The sequence below is a fragment of the Microcebus murinus genome, chromosome 15, assembly GCF_040939455.1.
Source record: "Microcebus murinus isolate Inina chromosome 15, M.murinus_Inina_mat1.0, whole genome shotgun sequence".
Classification (NCBI taxonomy): domain Eukaryota; kingdom Metazoa; phylum Chordata; class Mammalia; order Primates; family Cheirogaleidae; genus Microcebus; species Microcebus murinus.
Genome location: NC_134118.1, coordinates 71983448 through 72002424, shown reverse-complemented (window position 1 = coordinate 72002424; position 18977 = coordinate 71983448).

Sequence of the window (18977 nt, the reverse complement as noted above, 5' to 3'; positions counted from 1 at the left end):
TGTTAGACCACAAAACAAGTCCCAACAAATTTAAAAGAATGGAAATCATATTAAGTATCTTTTCTGATCACAATGGAATAAAACTAGAAATCAGTAACAAGGGGGACTTTGGAAATTGTACAAATACATGGAAATTAAACAACATGCTCCTGAGCAATCAATGAGTTGATGAAGAAATTAAGAAAAAAAGTTGTAAAATTTCTTGAAATGAATGAAAATAAAAACACAATATCCCCAAATCTATGAGATTTATGTATCTATGAGATACAGAAAAAACATTTCTAAGAGGGAAGTTTATAGCAATAAATGCCTGTATTGAAAAAATGGAAAGATGTCAAATAAACAGCCTAACAATGCATCTCAAGGAACTAGGAAAGCAAGAACAAACCAACCAAAATCAATAGAAGGAAAGAAATAAATATCAGAGCAGAAAATGAATGAAATTGAGAGTTAAAAAAACATACAAAGGATCTGAATAGACATTTCTTAAAAGACGACATATTAATCGCCAACAGGCATAAGAAAAATGCCCAACATTAGTAATCAGGGAAATACAATAAAAACCACAATTAGACATCTCACCCCAGTTAAAATGGCTGTTAAAAAACAAAAAATAGCAGTTGCTGTCGAGGATGGAGAGAAAGGAAGACTCTGCTGATGGGACTGTAAATTAGCACAGCCACTGTGGAAAACAGTATGGAGGCACCTCAAAAAAATGAAAAATAGATCTAACATATGACCCAGAAATCCTACTACTGGGTATAAATCCAAAAGAAAGGAAATCAGTATATTAAAGAGACATCTACACTCCTATGTTTATTGCAGCACTATTCAATAGCTAAGATGTGGAATCAACCTAAATGTCCATCAATGATGAATGGAGAAAGAAAACATAGTATATATACACAATGAAATATTATTCAGCCATAAAAAAGAATGAAATCCTGTCATTTGCAGCACCATGGATGGAACTGAAGGTCATTATGTTAAGTGAAATAAGCCAGGCACAGGGAGACATGTATTGCATGTTCTTATTCATTTGGGAGCTTTAAAAGTTGATCTCTAAGAGTAGGGAGTAGAATGATGGTTCCCTGAAGTGGGGAAGGAGGTTGGGGGGATGAAAGAGGTTGGTTAATGGGTACAAAAATACAGTTAGACAGAAGGGATAAGTTCTAGTGTTCATCAGCACAGTAGGGTGATTATATTATAGTTAACAATAATTTATTGTGTATTTCAAAATAGCGAGAAGAGAATATTTGAAATGTTTGTAACACAAAGAAAGGACAAATATTTGAGGGGAAAGATATCCTAATTACCTTGATTTTATCATTACACATTATATGCATTTATCAAAATGTCATGTGGACCCCATAAATATGTATGACTATTAAGTGTTAATTAAAAAACAAAAAGTATCATCATTTCAATATGTAAACAATATAAAATTCCTCATGAAATAGTTTACATTTTTATACCAGATTTTCAAAATCTGGTGTGTATTTTACCCTCACAGCACATCAGACTAGCCATGTTTAAGTACTTAATAACCACATGAGGCTATGGCCACCACATTAGATAGCGAAGGTTTAGTCCAAGACTCAGTCTGTCACTCTGTGGTCTGTATCTCCTCCATAAAGTTGTTACTATCGATCTATTAAAGTGTTGCCCTGGAGTCATATGCTATTCGTGGAGTACATACTGCATTCACAGTTCTTCATTCAGCCGACATTGTTCCAGATACTTAGGATACAGTATCCATGACCTTCACAAACAAGATCTCTACTCTCCGGGAGTTTACATTCTAGCGTCTGGCGTAGGCAATAAATTAGTAGCCAAACAAGGATATAAAATAACTGCCACTAGTAAGAAGTGATATGGGGAAAATAAACAGGCTATGGAATAAACATTTTCTGTCAGGCTGAGTTAACTCTTGGCAAGGCTGAATTTGCCTGCTGCTTTGGCAGGTTCTGCCCTGTGCTCTGAGGAAGGCACATGTGTTAGTCCGGGGGGCATAGGGATGGGGGTGAGGCCCCTTCCTAGGCTCAGAGTTCCCACACACTCCCCTTGCTGGAGGACAGGCTCCTAACGGTTGTATCTGGCATCAGAAATCAGAACGGGCCCTCAGCAACGAAAGGATAGACCGTGGAGGAAAGGGACCTGGACTGAGAATCAGTGGACGTGGATTCTCATTCTTGACCTGGCGCTCATCAGCTGCAAACAAGCCCTTTACCCTGTCTGGGCTTCACCTTCCCTTGTGATCCCTGAGTTCTCATATTTTATTATTATTTTATTTTAATTTCATAGTGATTCTGTGTTTAGAGCAATGGGAACCTTTGTGGCTTGTGGACAGCATGAAATGCCAGTGTCGATGAACACGGAGGATTCGGGAAGGCGGGGAGAAGGAGCTGGGGGGCTTAGCATGCAGGGCCGGGAGGGCGAGCTGGCGGTCTGGCCAGCAGGGCCACGAAGAAGCAAGCAAAGGAACTGAGCTCCTGCAATAGCAGCGGAGCCCGAATCAACAGGCAGAGTGGAAAGAAATGCTGACTCAAACAGTGGTCAAGCAACACTTCCGACCAGATTTTCAAATTGTTGAAAGAGTCTGTGGTCAAGTGAATTCTTCACCACCTTTTAGAATTAAATAAAATTTAAATTTATTTTGGTCGGGGTGGTGGGGAATGGGACTTCCAACCGATATTGTGAGAATCTCAAGCCATTGCTCCACCTAGACTGCATGTGAACACATACAGTAAAGTAGAAAACTGACATTACCTGGAGAACAAAATAAAAATCACTTTTATCCCAACCAACCTTTTGTTAAAAATATCTGGAGATGTTCCCGTTCACTTTTTAATATTACTGGCTAATCCCAAGGAGTAAAATGAATTTGAATGCACGGAGAAAGCCACAGGTCTTGGCTATCCATAAAACAGAACCAGAAAGTGTTTTCAGGAAGTTTGGTTGATGGGTTCAACTGGAAGCACTATTTATTGTGCTGTCTCAATGAACAAAAATAACTGTCAAATTAGCCAAAAATTGTGACTGTAAAGAAACACAACCAGGAATAGTATTTTTCCCCTGTCAAACTATCATTTTCAACATGTTAAAAATATATGGGCACCACTTAGGATGGCTCGTTTTAAAAAAAAAAAAAACTAAAAAACAAGAAACAGAAAATAACAAGTGTTGGTGAGGACATGGAGAAATCAGAAACCCTGTGCTTTGTTTATGGGAATGTGAAACCGCGCAGCTGCTGTGGAAAACAGTTTGGCAGTTTCTCAAAAAGTTAAACATGGAACCACTACATGATTCAGCAACTCTACCCCTAAATATATGCCCACAAGGATTGAAAGCAGGGACTTGCAGAGAGATTTATTTGTACGCCAATGTTCACACCAGCATCATTCACAACAGCTAAAAGGTGGAAACAACCCAAACGTCCATCAACGGATGAATGGATAAACAAAACATGATACAATATGTACAACGGAATATTATTCAGCCTTAAATAGAAAGGAAATTCCGACACATGCGTCTTCCACATGGACAAATCGTGAAGCTATCATGTTAAGTGAAATAAGCCAATAGTCAAAGGACAGATATTGGACAATTCCATTTACACTAAGTACCTGGAATAATCAAATTCATAGAGACAGAAAGTGCAGTGATGGTTACCAGAGGCTGAGGGGAGAAGGGAGGGGGAAATATTTTTTTAATGGGCATAAAGTTTCAGTTTGGGAAGGTAAAAAAGTTGTGGAAGTAGATAGTGGTGATGGTTAGACAACAATGTGAATGTACTTAATGCCACTAAACCCTACACTCAAAAACGGTGAAAATGGTAAACACGTACATTGTACCACACTTTGTGTAAGTGTGTGCGTGTGCATTGACAACACACACAGCCCTGATCTCACCTCTTTGTGCATGGGGCAAGTGGGCTGTCTCCCCAGGTGTGAAAGGAGTGTCCTTTTCTCTTCCTCCAAACCTTCCTTTCGACAGAGAGGAAAATCCCAGCAACAGGGGACACATGGCACTGGCTTAGAGCCAGGCCCACCTCCCTTTGGTTTGAAGACCATTTATGGATGAAATGGCCAGTCTGATGTTAAAAAAAGAAAGAAAGGAGGACACAGGTTAAAAAGAAAAAGAAGAAGAAAAGTCTTGTGAAACGTCAGAGTGTTTACACTTTGACACTTGTGGTCAAATGGAACAAGTTTCTTTTTTATTTGGTGCATAAATTTGTCCTTAGCAATGTGCTCAAAGGGAAAATTCCCAAGCAGCAGTGCTGGGTTTAGAGTCATTTGTCAAATTAATCATGATATATTTTCCTGCCTTGAATAGCATCAGCTGGAATACTTTACATTCCATCCTAGGAACGGGATCCAAGTGAACAATTCTCAACAAACAATTGTCAGGTCTCCAGAAAAGGGAAAACCTCCAAGTCCTTTCATGACTGTTTATGACATTTTTCCATGATCTTCTAGTTAGGCAGATACAGTCAAATGGCAGAAGGAGGATCGAAACCTTACACAAGAGTTTTGAAACCAACACAGCGTCGGTGTTAAGAGAGCCCAGGATTCTAATCAGGAGGCAGTGCTGGGTTTGGTACAAGATAATCATTTAGGGAGGATGGAAAAAATAATAGGTCAGGCCTGATAAATATTTGACACAACTTGAAGGAAGAGTCCAAATGCTTAATACATTCTCTTTTCCCTGTACTGTGTCTGAAATAAGTGGATTGTCTAACAAGTAATGTACTTCACACCCAAAGCTGCAAAAGTGTAGCAAATTATAATATTGAATATCAATTTGAAGCCTACACCATCTTTAGGCTCTTTTTTTTTTTTTTGAGACAGAGTCTCGCTTTGTTGCCCAGGCTAGAGTGAGTGCCGTGGCGTCAGCCTAGCTCACAGCAACCTCAAACTCCTGGGCTCAAGCGATCCAATCCTGTCTCAGCCTCCCCAGCAGCTGGGACTACAGGCATGTGCCACCATGCCTGGCTAATTTTTTCTATATATATTAGTTGGCCAATTAATTTCTTTCTATTTTTAGTAGAGACGGGGGTCTCACTCTTGCTCAGGCTGGTTTCGAACTCCTGACCTCGAGCAATCCGCCCGCCTTGGCCTCCCAGAGTGCTAGAATTACACCCAGCCCTACGCCATCTTTAAAATGTAAAATTTTGTAATTAAAATATGCCAATATTCTATCTGACTCAACAAACTTGATATAATCACCTTACCCATGAATGTCCATAGGAAAAAAAATAATTTAGCTATAAGCTAATTTCTCTAGATTCTGAATGTTATCAGCTATAAGTTTTTCTTCCCCTTTTCCAAATTTGGGCCTAATGTTAGTGAGACAGGAGACACGTATATCTATTCATGAAATGTAGAAAGCTGAAAATTTTGTGGATCATTTGGATTATTTATTTATTTATTTATTTTTGAGACAGAATCTCACTTCGTTGCCTAGGCTAGAGTGAGTGCCATGGCGTCAGCCTAGCTCACAGCAACCTCTAACTCCTGGGTTCAAGCGACCCTTCTGCCTCAGCCTCCTGAGTAGCTGTGACTACAGGCATGTGCCACCATCCCCAGCAAATTTTTTCTATATATTTTTAGTTGGCCAATTAATTTCTTTCTATTTTTAGTAGAGACACTCTTGCTCAGGTTGGTTTTGAACTCCTGACCTCGAGCAATCTGCCCGCCTCGGGCTCCCAGAGTGCTAGGATTACAGGCATGAGCCACCGTGCCTGGCCGATCATTTGGATTTTAAACACATACCCTACAGGATATACAACCAATTGAAGTAATATTTTTAAGAAAATGTATTTTTCTTAATTTACCATGTTAATTTCCTGTATTCTTTTCTTGTTTGAATGTGAGTAGTCTATTTTAAAAAGGTATTTTCCTATTATAGTGAAGAATCACATCATCTAGTTTTATGGCATTGGTTTAAAATCTAGATATCTTTTATATTATAGAATAACTAGAATTTAACCTAAGTGACTGCTCAGTGCTAGATTAAAAACGGCCGGGCGCGGTGGCTCACGCCTGTAATCCTAGCTCTCTGGGAGGCTGAGGCGGGCGGATTGCTCAAGGTCAGGAGTTCAAAACCAGCCTGAGCAAGACCCCGTCTCTACTATAAAATAGAAAGAAATTAATTGGCCAACTGATTTATATATGTAAAAAATTAGCTGGGCATGGTGGCACATGCCTGTAGTCCCAGCTACTCGGGAGGCTGAGGCAGTAGGATTGCTTGAGCCCAGGAGTTTGAGGTTGCTGTGAGCTAGGCTGATGCCACGGCACTCACTCTAGCCTGGGCAACAAAGTGAGACTCTGTCTCAAAAAAAAAAAAAAAAACGAATGAATCCACTCAGGACACAGGCAAACCTGGGTGAAGCAGTTTGTTCTGCGCATGCTGACTGCTGCTTCTAGGGTTCATGTGAGCATGGGAGGGCAGAAAAGGCTGAATTTGTTGACAAAAATTGCTAGTCACCCAAGGCCAGATTTTTGTCTTAGGTTGTTTTGAGAGAACTTTTCCAACAATTTAGAAAAAATGAAAACGTGGACATTTGCCTATAATTCTTATAACCCCTCCTAGCTGGAGCTAAATATTAGCTTTAGAACATTCACATTAAAATGGTCCTTTGGTGTTTAGTTATCTCTAGACTGACCGAATCTGCCTCAACCTCCTTTCACCTGAATTCTAAAAGCCACATGTGTTCTGATACTCCAATTAGATTGAGTCAGGCAAACTTTAGGATTAGTGGAGGAGAACATTTTGAAATAATTTAAAAGAACAAGCTTTTTAATTATAAGAGGGAGGAGAATGGGGAGATTTTCTCCAAGTGGAAATTGGATCCAAATGGAAATCAGGCTTTGCAAAAATGGAATTATTGAAAAATATCAGTAGAATAATGTCTAGATGTTAAGTCAAACAGTGGTTCTCTATATATTTTTAACCCAGTTAAGCCCAAAAATCCACCCATTTACCCATTCACTGATGAAAACCTTTGCTGAATGTTCATTGTATTCCAAGCATGTACAGACATGCACCGCAGAACAACATTTCGGTCAATGACAGACTGTATATAGGACTGTGGTCCCTCAAGATTATAATACAGTGTTTTTACTGTACCTTTTCCACGTTTAGATATGCTCAGATGCATAAATACTTACCATTGTGTTACCCTGGCCTACACTATTCAGCACAGTGACATGCTGTGTAGGTTTATAGCATGGGAGCAATAGCCTAGGCGTGAAGTATCTCATACATCTAGGTTTGTCTAGTGCACTCTGTGATGTTCATACAATGCAGAAATAGCCTAACAACACGGGTCTTAGCCTGTATCCTACCCCTGTTGTTTGGCAGTGCATGACTGTGGTTGGGTATTAGACAACACCAGTGTGTAAGGGAAATGAAAGAAAGAGCACCCTCTGGCCCTGCCAGGAGTTCCATTCTCAGAGATGGCCAAAACCAAACATGGACAAGTGCTTGTGCCATGCCAGTCTCTCACATTTTCTCATGAGGAGGAGACGTGATTCAGAATGTCTTTGAAGCATTCCATTACTCTACCCTGATTGTGACTGACTGGCATTAGAAAAGATCTTGCACAATGGAGAGTCAAGCACACTCATGACACGATGCACGCCTTATAGGTGAACACATCCTTATTTTGAAACCCACTGATAAAAGCAAACTGTTTGCCTCTAGAGACACAGTGACGTCACAGATCAAGAACCTATGCCAACAAAGACCACCAAATCGGGGACTGAGTTATCTACCTTGGTACTGGCAGCACCATGCTTTGCTCAGAGTAGGTGCTCAAAAACTCATGTTTGATCTAGAGTGAGGTGGATGCCTTCAGTATGGGGACATATGTAATATGCTCAGAAGCAGCATGAAGTAGAGGCTCAGGAGTATGCCCAGTGCAGCGATCCAAGGAATGTAAAGTTAATTTTGCCACTGTGTGTACACAGACTGCCTGAGGTATTTTCATTCAGTTTGGAAGTCACTCAAGACAGAGTTCAGAATTTAAAAATTGGATACTGTCTTGGATATTGGTGACGGGCCATAAAAAATAAATTAGGTCCTTTAAATAGCAAGTATTAAGAAAAAACAACTCAGTAATTTTCCAGAGGAAAAAAGGGCAAAGTAACTTTTTTCTAATTCATTTTTCTGTAATCAACTGGATCTTTTTAGAATTCAGACAATATAATAGATTCAGAATTTTGTCATAAAAATAAAACTGCTAAACTGATAGTATTTAATAAATGTAGAAAAGTTTTTACAAATTTGTTTTTTAAGGAAAATAGAGACTCTGCCAACTTATTCCTCAACAGCCTTCTAACTGTGTAAAGTATTAAGATGATATTCGCTATTTAAGAATTATTAGAAATTCATTAAATTGGCAAGATTTCAGGTTTCAAGTATTCACATTTTGTTTTAGTAAGTAGCAAACTCTATAAACTTCCTGTTATAACGAATTAGGTGTTTTGAGAATTAGGTATTTTGAATGTGAGCAGCAGTTTTCTCCTAACTAGAAGAAAAAAGCTCTCCAAATAAGGAAAATAGTACATTTTTATCAGCTGAGTTCTTCTTTTAGCATAAGGCACCAACAAAACAGCATTCAGGAAGAGAGAAGAAGCCATCCTTCCACTCAGGGATTCTCCCTTTCAGAGGGTTTAGATAACTAAAGGGAAGAATTGTTCTCCAGCTCTTTCCGAGTTCGTGGTGGCATCAGGGAAGCTTGTTACTGCTGGCTCCGTGGGCTACACAAGGCCCCTGATTCCATTAACCGAGGCACATACTGCCATGGTTACTGCTTTGTAGCTGTCTATGCTCTGAACCTTCTCACTCCAGTAAATGAAAAATAGCCTTTCTGGGGCTCTTGCCTTCTGCTGGGAGGCAGAGCATCTCTAGCCCAGGTAGAAAACAGACGGCATGGAGGGAGGTACCAAACTCACAGTGTAGTACCAAACGGTGACTGATGTGAACAAGGGGTAGAGTTCATGTCAGTGATCTTCCCCTTCCAGTCTTTTTATTTCCTCTTTACTTTGGGGGAGGGGGGGTTCTTTTGTTTTTTGTTTTTTTTCCAGCTATCATTGGTTAGCATCTCAACATGTGTTTACCAGGTCATATAAACTATTATAAGAACAAAAGGACCTATTGTTGGTACAGAAACCTATATTGTGCATCTAGTATATGCAACCCCCATGGAAGTCATATGGTGAGATGCAAGAATAATGAGGCACAAACCCTCTCTCTTGGATTGTATAACCTAAATTACTGAGACCAGCTCACAGACAATTTACTGCTTTAGTCATATTGATTTATCAAATAGTCTTTGGTCACTAAGAACATGGTCATAAAGACTGTGGAAAAACAAATCATCCTTCCACCAAAGCACGCTAAATAATTATGACCCAAATTGGATCTTTTACCATTTTCTGTTTTATTTTATTTTTTTAGAGATAGGGTCTTGCTCTGTTGCTCAGGCTGGAGTACAGTGGTGAGATCATAGGTCATTGCAGCCTTGAACTCCTGTGTTCAAGCAATCCTCCCACCTTGGCCTCCCCAGGAGTTGGGATTACAGGTACATGTCACTATACCTGATTAATTTCTTTTTATGGTAAAGATGAGGGTCTTGCTATGTTGTTGCCCAGGTTAATTTTCTACTTTAAATGTACTTCATGAGGACATTTGCTTACTAAAATGAGTTTTTGTTTTATGTGACATTAAAGAAGCCATGTGATCCTTTTAATATAGTTCAATAAAATTATCTGAATTATGTATCTTGATTTGTTATTTTTTAGGATTGTTGGAACTTTTAGAAGCACAATCATCCTAAAACTAATATCAATGGAATATAAATCTATTTAACAGTTTTTAAAAGTTAGATATATTTGTAATGTAGTGCCAAAAGGTGACTAAAAGCAATAAATTTCATAAAATATCAGTGGACTTTAAGAGACATTTAAAAAAATCCTCTGTGAGCAATAAACTTTAAAACACATTTTTTCCCCAAATATCAAAGGGTATGAATTAAGACGAGATAGGGAAAGTCTGCTAATTTTTAACCTTTAATGATTATGTATTAAAGAAGAAAAGGCATCTGAAATGTCATTTATTTTTTGAAAATTAGAAGAAACATAGGGTCAGGCATGGTGGCTCATACCTATAATCCTAGCACTTTGGGAGGCCAAGGTGAGAGGATCGCTTGAGGTCAGGAGTTTGAGACCAGCCTGAGCAAGAGTAAGAACTCATCTCTAAAAAAAATAGAAAAGTTAGCTGTCTGTGGTGGTGTGCGCCTGTAGTCCCAGCTACTTGGGAGGCTGAGGCAGGAGGCTCACTTGGGCCCAAGAATTTGAGGTTGTAGTAAGCTATAATGATGCCATTGCACTCTAGTTAGGGAGACAAAGTGAGACCCTGTCTCAAAAAAAAAAAAAAAAAAAAAGAAAAAAAAAGAAAAAAAAAAAAGAAAGAAAAGGAAAAGAAATGGTAACTCTGCTCATGTGATAAGATAATATTGACCATGCACAAAAAATTTTTTAAATTTATTACTCCTGTATACTGAGATTAGAAATGAAGTATAGACTTAGTCAGAAAAAAGAAACCATCTGATTTATTTATAAGAATACATTCCAAAGTCCTTTGAGGAATTAAAATCATCCTTATAATGGCAAGCACATGGTAGGTTAGGTTCTTAATAAATACTGGGTGCAACTGAGGGAAAATAATGTATTAATATAAGAAAAAATTTAACAGAAATGAAAGAGTCATTTAAAGAATGTCAAAACACAGTGGAAATTTTTAACAACAAACTAGACCAAGAAGTAGAAAAAATTTTGGAGCTTGAAGACAAGGCTTTCAAATGAACCCAGTCAGTCAAACATGAAGAAAAAAGAATTAAGAAGAATGAACCATCTTTCTCAGAAATATGAGATTGTATAAAACAAATATAAGAATCATAGGTATCCCTGAGGGAGAAGAAGTAGAACTAATAAGCATGGAAAACCTATTTGAAAGAATATTAGAGGAAAACTTCCCTGGTATTGCTAGAAATGTAGATATCAAAATACAAGAAAGTCACTAATCACTTGGAAAATTCAAGGCAAACAGGAAATCAGGAAGGCACACAGTCATCAGTCTGGCCAAAATCAATGTGAAGGAGGAGAAAAATCCTACAAGCTGCAAGACAAAAATGTCAAGTAACTTCCAAAGGAAACCCCATCAGACTCACTGCAGACTTCTCACCAGAAACCTTACAAGCCAGAAGAAATAGGGATCCCATTTTTAGTCTTCACTTCAGTATGGCACTCACTGGCCTCAAAACCTTGCCCACAGCTGGCACTCATAGTTCATGCTTGGCTGTGTGTGTTCATCTGTGGCTATAGACTATAGTCGACACTCGTACCAAGGTTAAACAGGACAACTGCCAGCCAAGAATTTCAAATCCTACAAAACTAAGTATCATAAATGAAGGAGAAATAAAGCCTTTAGCAGTCAAGCAAGCACTAAGGGAATTTGTCATCATTAGACCTGCCCTATAAGAAATGCTCAAAAGTGTGCTATATGTGGAACAGAAAAATTAATACCCACCAATATAAAAACACCCAAAAGTTAAAAATCACAGCTCTTATAAAACAGTAACATAAGGGAGAAAACAAAGCAACTAGGTGACAATCAACATGATGACTAGAACAGTATCTCACATATCGATACTAACATTGAATTTAAACAGTCTTAAGGCTCTACTTAAAAGATATAGATTGGCTGAATGGATAAAAGAAAACACAACACAAATATATGCTGTCTCCAAGAATCCCATATAACTCACAAAGATTCTCATATACTCAAGGTAAAGGAGTGGAAAAAGATATTCCATAGAAATGGAAACCAAAAGTGTGCAGGAATAGTTATTCTGAGATCAGATAATATAGACTTTAAATCAACAACAGTAAAAAAAAAAAAAATAAAGATGATCATTATATAATCATTATATAATGATAAAGGGGTCAATTCAACAAAAAGAGTTAACAATCCTAAATATATGTGCACCTAATACAGAAACTCCCTGATTCATAAAACAAATACTACTAGATCTACTGAAAGAAATAAACACTGATATAATAGCTAGGGTTTTTAACACTCCACTAACAGAACTGGATGGATCATCGAGGCAGAAAATCAACAAAGAAACACTGGAATTAAACAGGACTCTAGAAGAAATAGACCTAACAGATATTTACAAAACATTCTGCCCCCAAACTGTAGAATATACATTTTTTCATGAGCATATTGATCATTTTCCAAGATAGATCATTTGTTCTGCCACAAAATAAGTCTCAGCAAATTCAGAAAATTGAAATCATACCATGCATTAATATCTTTTCAGACCACACTGGAATAAAACTAGAAATCAATTCTAAGAGGAACTCTTAAAATTACACATGTAGATGGAAATTAAACGACCTGATCCTCAATGATCCTTGGATCAATGATGAAATCAAGATGGAAATTGAAACATTTTTTGAAGAAAAAAGGTAATACAAACTTCCAATATCTCTGGGATACAGAGAAAGTAGTGCTAAGAGAGAAGTTCATAGCACTAAATGCCTACCAAAAAGACAGAAACTTCACAAATTAACAACCTAATGTCATACCACAAGGAACTAGAAAAAGAAAAAACCAGACCCAAAGCTAGCAGAAGAAAAGAAATAACAAAGATCAGAGCAGAACTAAAAAAAATGGAAACAAACAAAAATACAAAACAAAAAGTCACTTATTTGAAAATATAAACAAAATCAATAGACCACTAGCTACATTAACCAGAAATAAAAGAGAAGGGAATCAAATATCTCAATTAGAAATGAAAAAGGAGAAATTATACTGGATACTAAAGACATACAAAACAATCATCTGAGATCACTATGAAAACCTCTATGCATACAAACTAGAAAATCTAGAGGAAATGGATAAATTTTTGGAAACATGCCACCTCCCATGATTGAATCAGGAAGAAATAGAAATCCTGGACAAAGCAATAATGAGTAGCAGATTGAAATGGTAATAAAAAATCTTCTGCTCCCCAAAAAGCCCAGGACCAGATAGATTCATAGCCAAATACTACCAGACTCACAAAGAAGAACTGGCAAATATCCAACTGAAACTGTTCTATAACATTGAGAAGGAGGTAATACTAATTAACTCGTTTTATGAGGCCAGTATCACCCTGATACCAAAGCCAGGAAAGGACACAACAAAAAAAGAAAACTACAGACCAATATCCCTCATGAATATAGATGCAGAAATCCTCAATAAAATACTAGCAACCAATATCAATAGCACATCAAAAAGATGATTTACCATGATCAAGTGGGTTTCATCCCAGAGGTGCAAGGATGGTTCAACATGTGCAAATCAATAAATGTGATTCACCACATGAACAGAAGTAAAAACAAAAAAATCATACGATCATCTCAATAAATGCAGAAAAAGCATTCTATAAAATCCAGCACTGCTTCATGATAAAATAAACTTTAATAAACTAGGCATAAAAGAAACATACCTCAAAATAATAAAAGCCATATATGACAAACCCATAGCCAACATCACACTGAATGGGAAAAAGTTGAAAGCATTCCCCCTAAGAACTGGAACAAGACAAGGTTGCCTGCTGTCACCACTTCTCTTTAACATAGTCCTGGAAGTCCTAGCTAGGGCAGTCAGGCAAGAAAAGAAATAAAGGGCATCCAAAGTGGGAAAGAGGAAGTCAAACTATCCCTATTTCCCAATGCAGCAACTGGGATGGAACTAGAGACCATTATCCTAAGTGAAGTATCTCAGGGATGGAAAACCAAATACTGCGTGTTCCCACTTACAAGTGGAAGCCAAATGAAAGGTATATACTGTGCTTCCCCCAAAATAAGACCTACCCATAAAATAAGCTCTAGCAGGATTTCTAAGCATTTACACAATATAAGCCCTACCCCAAAAATAAGACCTAGTGATGGGCGTGGCTACACAGTGTATCTGCACAACCCATGCATTTCATCGTGGACTGGTAAAGAAGACAAGCAACCCTTCTCATCTGCCCCATGAGAGCTCTATTTCTTGACACGAGAGATTGGGGCCAATGGTTCTAAAGGAAATAGAGTTGCAAGAAATTCAGGATGGAATCTGAGGTTTGGAGAGTGATGATGATGTTCCAGAAGAAGACGACTTAACTTATTATATTTGAATAAATGTAGATTGTTGTACCATACCTAAAAAGAAACCACATCCCCTGAAAATAAGCCCTAGGGTGTCTTTTTGAGGAAAAATAAATATAAGACCCTGTCATATTTTGGGGGAAACATGGTATGTTCACAAAGTGTTGTAATGGACATTGGAAACTAAGAAAGGGGAAGGATGGGGGTGCTGTGAGGAATAAAAATCTATCTATTGGGTACAATGTATACTATCCTGGTGATAGGTATGCTAAAAGCCCTGACTGTAGCTTTATACAAGTCATCCATGTAACAAAACACTTGCACCCTCTGAATCTATTGAAATTTTTTTAAAAAAAGAAAAAAAATACAGCAATTAAATATAATTAAACATAGGATTACCATATGATCCAGCAAGTCCACTTCTGGATATGTGGCCAAAAGAATTGAAAGCAGAGACTTGAAGAGATATCTGTACACCAATGTTCATATTAGTATCATTCACAATAGCCAAGAGGTGGAAACAACCCAATTGTCAATGGACAGATGAATAAAGAAAACATGAGATACTCATACAATGGAATACTGTTCAGCCTTAAATAGGAGTAAAATGTGACACATGATTCAACATGGGTAAATCTTGAAGACATTTTTAGGTGAAATAAACCAGTAATAAAAGGACAAATATTGTACAATTCCAATTATATGAAGTATCTAGAGTAGTCAAATTCATAGAGGCAGAAAGGAGAATGGCGGTTGCCGGGACCTGGGAGGAAAAGAGAACGAGCAGTGAGTGTCGAATGGATGCAGAGTTTCAGTGTGGGAAGATGAAACACTTCTGGAGATGGATGGATAGTTGAGGCTGGCACAGCGGCGTGAATGTACTTAATGCCACTGAGCTATACATTTAAAAATGGTTAAAATGGTAAATTTTACATTACATATATTTGATCACAATTTAAAAAAACAAAAAAACACTCACTTGTGGAGAGGAACTGACACTGAAAGCAAGTCTGTTTTTCCCTTGTTACCAAAACAGGAGGCGGCTGGGAGAAGGAGAAGCAGGGAACAAGTGTGACCGGCAGACAGTGAGGGGTTTGTGACAAAGGGCCCTGCGCCCTGCTCCTGGGGACTAGGCAAAACCTTCTCAGATCTAAGAGAGAGGGGACGGGGACCTCATTTCCTGGATAGATCCCTGAGAATGGCGAGGATTCCGAGGAGGAAAATGTGTGGCTATGTGTCATATCTTGGCCGTTCACGTCTCAAACGGCCTCACAAGCTGCCCAGGCCCAGTGGGTTGAGAGCAGAATAATTGCTGCGTGCCCAAGAGCAGCGGGAGAGGCACAGTGCAGGAGAGGCACAGGAGCTGCGGGGCAGCAAGTGGAGCTGAAGGGGACCTCACAAGGATCAGCTTTGTGACCCGGGATAACTCGGTGTCCACTGAGTGGAGACAGCGTGCGGAAGCAGATGAGCCCCTCCAAGGCCTTGGCGCTGGGTGAGCCCCCCAGAATTCGTATGTCACACCATGGACAGGGAGAGTCCCTGAATCGACTTCACAAGGGCTTGAGAATGGAATTTAAATTGTATCGAAAAGTTAAATTTGTTGCACGCCAAGGCTCTGGGCTGATATGAGAAGCCACCATTGTAATGCATTCCTTTCAGCTCTAGGCTGCCCAGACACTTTGGGGCCTTCATATTGACTTGTCATGGTAATTCGTCCACTTGCATGAGAATTTCCATCCTTAGTGGTTTCAACTAGCATCACAGGGTGATGCTCATGTGCTGTTCCTTATTCTACCCAGAACAGAAGGAAGGAATTGGCTGCCCCATCTTCGAGAGTGTAAAGTTGGCAATGGCAGTATTGCCTGTAAGAGGAGTTTGCTTGGCTCTTCCGGCCAAGCTCCCTTCAGCAAGAGAAATAAAAATTGTAGTTTGGTGTCTGCTAGTCAGTTATCTTAAATTCCATGTCCTTTTGCAGCTTCCTGCTGCAATGAGCTGCGGAGTAATTAATTGTCTGAAACACATGTGTGGTCTGAAATTTGAATGTCTTACGAAAGTGTGACTTACGGCTTTCTTAGACAAAGGGGGGAAATTATCCACCACACCAGCAACAGGAAAATTTCCCTCCGATCTTCTTCTCTTTCCTATTAGGTCCATCCTTTCTCTTCTGTTCCCAAAATGTTTTGGGATGGGGGCGCATCGAAACAACACACCCTCTACAGGCAGCTGGGACAATCTCCTCTTCCAAGGCAGTGCAGTCCACACCCGGACAGCTTTCCATTGTGGGTGACTATTTTCTATTTGGGAGTGGAGAAAGGAAAGTGAGTTGAATGAGTATGTTGAGCTACTGGTGTGAGGTATTTAAGCGCATGGTCTTGTTTTTGTTTTTCTTTAAAGGAATGATGCTAAATTCAACTGAGCTGTAACTGGGTTTGGCTCCCCCCAAACACCTGGATTCTAGTATCTGAAAATTTAAGCAAATTGGAAAAACTCAATTCCTACTTAATATAGCTTTCACCTGCTGACATCGATTTAATATGATTACTCCAGTGTTAATTTCAAGTTCCAAATATAGACTCATGTAATAGGTGGCTCATATAGAATCCCTCTCTTTATCTTCCTAATTCTACTGCAGGTAAATGTTCCCTGGGCTATTCAGGCAAATCCTTGTAATCCTGGGAACGTGGTCTTTAAGCAACTAACCTCTTGATGGAAAAAAATACCAGTCCTGGTCTTCATCACTTTTCTCTACTCTACTAAGTCCACATTTTGGGTGCTTTCCAGTTTTTTCTAGTGTCTAGAGACATCGTCTGCCTATAAGACTTCTGGATTTTCTTGTTTTCCTCACATTTCTTACAGCACTAGCTCTCCCTCTTGCATTTACTCTCTCCCCACCCCCTTAACCCTGGGAATTAAAGGTATGTACTCTGTAGTCTCAATAACACTGGCTTTTAAGTGAGACCACAGAATAAAATAATAAATGAGATTTTAAACAACTTTTGAAGTGGGTGCAAGCCATGTTGTATGTTTCAAGACTGATATTCTTGCAGAAGCCATTGCGGAAGATGACGAAAGGAAAATGAATCACAGATGGGAGTGAAACAAAAACAAATGAAATAAAGAAAATGAACAGACTCAGACTTTAGAAAAGATTTTCTATTTCTAATTAGGCTTGATACCACCATGTTTGGTGACTGGTATGTTTTCACTCATATCTACTGACCTGCTTGAAAAAGGAAACAAAGAAGTCACTTCAAGGGATCCGCATTTCAATTTCTGTGTGTGGGACAGTTCTCCACAACAAGAATCTACTAGCCATCATGCCTACAGTAAGGCCTGGCTTCTTGGTTCACTGGGCACTTCCCTGATCGTGTTTCATTATTCGTGACAGCGTGACATTTACTTCCATAGCATTTTCCATTGCTCCATTTCTAAATTTAGCATGTAATAGTCATAAAATAACATAAGTAGATAAGGGAACTACTGCACATAGCTCTGGAAACCCACTGACCCCCAATCTACTAGTCCTGGCGAGCATGGCTCCTGTAAACCAGAATGAAACCAGCAAATACGTGAGCAGTGAATGAGAAATTAGCTAAAGGTTTAATGCAGACATTGGTTTGTTTTCATACTTTTAGGTGTAATAGACCAGCTTGATGAAAGCTTTGAAAAATGCAGTCTAATTCTTTATTAAAATCAAAAGTACAACCAGTTAGAATTTTTAAAAAAGAAAAGAAAAATAACTTTAGGGAACTGGATATTTGCGTGGCACCAAATTCTCACCCCAGGACATGTAGCAAATTGACAAAGAGAAAATGTACCTTCATAGTGAAGAGAGCCATGGTTGCCGTCATACTGATTCAGGGATCAGACTTGGTATCACCAATAGTGGGGCAGCCAGGCTCAATGGGTTCCTGATGCACTGAGAAGGAGACAGCTTCACCAATGAGTATCGTCCCAAATGTATGTCCTGAATCTAAGCAAGACTTTAGATGTACAGGCCATACCGAAGATGGAGGAACAAATTAAACCACTATGAAGAGAGAATCAGAAGTCCAGAATTGGGGTACTCTCTTAGACAACTAGCTTGGCCTCTTTGAAAAGTTAATAGTATGGTAAGGGGGTGGGCTGTGCTGTTTTAGATTAAAAGACACTGAAGACATAACAATTGTTAACATGTGTTCCTTGATTGGATTCTAAATTGGGAATAAATCCACAAATACCCTGGGTTGATGATTATACAATGTATACATGCACTAAAACATCACATGTATTACATGTCCCATAAATATATACAATTAGCCAGGCACAGTGGCTCACGCCTGTAATCCTAGCGCTTTGGGAGGCCAAGGCGGGAGGATGGCTCCGTCAGGAGTTTGAGACCAGCCTGAGCAAGTGTCAGATCCCCTCTCTACAAAAAATATAAAAATCAGCTGGGCATGGTGATGTGCACCTGTAGTCCCAGCTACTCAGAAGACTGAGGCAGGAGGATTGCTGGAACCCAGGAGTTTGAAGTTACAGTGAGCTATGATGACACCACTGCACTCTAGCAGGGGTGACAGAGTAATACTCTGTCTCAAAAAAAAAAGAAAAGACAAGAAAGAAATTTACAGTTATTATGTGTCAATTATAAATAAATTAATTTTATTTTTTATTTTTTTAATTTTTTTTTTTGAGACAGAGTCTCGCTTTCTTGCCTAGGCTAGTGTGAGTGCCGTGGCGTCAGCCTAGCTCACAGCAACCTCAAACTCCTGGGCTCAAGCAATCCTACTG